The sequence below is a fragment of the Coregonus clupeaformis genome, unplaced genomic scaffold, assembly GCF_020615455.1.
Source record: "Coregonus clupeaformis isolate EN_2021a unplaced genomic scaffold, ASM2061545v1 scaf2527, whole genome shotgun sequence".
Lineage (NCBI taxonomy): Eukaryota > Metazoa > Chordata > Actinopteri > Salmoniformes > Salmonidae > Coregonus > Coregonus clupeaformis.
The window spans coordinates 35,644-38,057 of record NW_025535981.1 but is presented as its reverse complement, the minus strand read 5'-3'; the positions used below and the strand labels follow the sequence as shown (position 1 = coordinate 38,057).

The 2,414-nt window shown below is 46.8% G+C and overlaps 1 long non-coding RNA gene across 1 annotated transcript; it reads right to left on the bottom strand.

Annotated features, from left to right (window-relative positions):
- Window positions 1-480: 480 nt before the first annotated feature.
- Window positions 481-851, bottom strand: LOC123481173. The gene is made up of 2 exons (XR_006660312.1): window positions 783-851; window positions 481-578 (listed from the first exon to the last, which is right to left on the bottom strand). It is a non-coding gene; the product is annotated as an uncharacterized LOC123481173 (long non-coding RNA).
- Window positions 852-2,414: the final 1,563 nt, after the last annotated feature.

Below are 2,414 nucleotides of genomic sequence, written 5' to 3'. Positions count from 1 at the left end.
TAATTCTTCTGGCCCAATTAATACAGCTGAACCATACGTACATCTGTAAGGCTGCGTTAGTCGAGTTGATGAGGTTCCTGTCTGTAATCTTCTCCAATATCAACAAAGCACTGGTTTCATGCCCCTTTAAAACCAGAGTCAAACATGTCAGACCAAAATTTCAACCAGAGAGAGCCAACTGTTCAGATGAACGTCATCTTCATGTGGGGATGCTCACCTTACTGCAGGCCAGATGAAGAGCAGTGTTCTTGACTGCATCCTGCAGGGTGAGCTCTGCTTTGGCACTGCTCACCAACAGCTCTGACACAGACAGAGAAACATAAAGAAACTCAATTAGGAAATTAAGCGACTTATTACAATGTAAAACAGACATGTTGAACTTAAGCCGGCTGGGCGAGGCAAAGCGGGAGGGGAGAGGGGGCTGCGATCGACAGCGCGTTGGTTTGTCCGTTCTCAGCAGCCATCATGAGGGAGGTCTTCCCGGGAGGCATCGGGGGAGTTGACCTGGGCGTTGTGGCCTAGCAGCAGCTGAAGACACTCCACGTGGTCCGTGAAAGCCGCCGCATGCAGGGGGGGTCCTGGAGAGAGGAAACTTATTTCACCGATATCATGTAGGACTGTTGTAAACAAGTTTGTTCAATTAACCCTGTTTATACCATAGAAATATAAAATCACTAATAGATGTATTAAAAGTAATCTACAATCCTCATCCAACCCCAGAGGTCATTTTATTCCCAAGACAACATTATTCTCCAGAAGAAAAGGTCATGTGCTGTAGTTACCGGTTCTTGGTGTCAGTGGCGTTGACAATGGCCGGCCCCAGAGTGTCAATCAGCATCTCTGCAGCCCTCGTTGTCATTGATCACAGCTCAGTGGAAGGGGGCTGAACGAGGTTGCCCTCGGTCTTGTGGAAAACCTCCTGTTCCAGCAGCACCTCTACACACGTGTCATGGCCTAGTGGAAGATTGATTCATACCGAAAAAGATGACGCTAAGCTGCAGACCACAACAATACTCTCAGAGAAAGCTACACATCTGACAATGGTGAAGTCACAAAATATGTTTTAGCTACAACATATGCTATGTCAATCCCTGACAAAGTCCTGTTTCAGTGTAAGGTCCTCCACTGAGAGTCATAACCCCTAATTCTGTTGTAGTCTTGTTCATTCCCCCACATGGCTCCGTCCACACCAATCGAATGCTTTTCAAGCCACAAGAGGGAGTGAATGAGTGTACACTTCATGGAGGAGAGAACAGAGCTACAGTCCAGTTAGTCAGTACGTACCGTTGTATGTAGGGGTGTAACGATCCATCTACTACATCGATGTATCGATTTATATTCCTATGATCCAACTACATCGATCTGTGCTCGGCGAGTTGGCCTTTTGGACAACATATATCACTCTAACATCGTTTTAAAATGTAATAAATCGATTGTATCGATACTAGGAAATAACCCATTGGATTTAAGCACGTCAGACTTTATATGGATGTTTTTTCTTAGCACTTTTAATGATAAAGGCTTTAAACATTACTCGATTCAGTCTGCCTATCCGTGACGTCATCGCCCCACGCCAGCAGCAGCGCATGGCGCAAAGACAACAAAACATAGCATGGCGGACGACAGAGGAGAAGCCGACGAGCGAGAAATTATAAAGCCACCATTGCGGTCCTTACAAGGAACAGGAATCTAGGAAACTTCAGGTTGAGAGCTTCAAGTTCCTTGGTGTCCACATCACCAACGAACTATCATGGTCCAAACACACCAAGACAGTCGTGAAGAGGGCACGACAAAGCCTATTCCCCCTCAGGAGACTAAAAAGATTTGGCATGGGTCCTCAGATCCTCAAAAATTCTACAGCTGCACTATCGAGAGCATCCTGACTGGTTGCATCACCGCCTGGTATGGCAACTGCTTGGCCTTCTGACCGCAAGGCACTACAGAGGGTAGTGCGTACGCCCAGTACATCACAGGGGCAAAGCTCCCTGCCATCCAGGACCTCTATACCAGGCGGTGTCAGAGGAAGGCCCTCAAAATTGTCAAAGACTCCAGTCACCCTAGTCATAGACTGTTCTCTCTGCTACCGCACGCAAGCGTACCGGAGTGCCAAGTCTAGGTCCAAAAGACTTCTCAACAGCTTCTACCCCCAAGCCATAAGACTCCTGAACAGCTAATCATGGCTACCCGGACTATTTGCACTGCCCCCCCACCCCATACTTTTACGCTGCTGGTACTCTGTTAAGTATTTATGCATAGTCACTTTAACTCTACCCACATGTACATATTACCTCAACTACCTCAACTAGCTGGTGCCCCGACATTAGACTATGCAACGGTACCCCCTGTATATATAGCCTCCCTACTGTCACTTTATTCTATTGTATATATAGCCTCCCTACTGTCACTTTATTTTT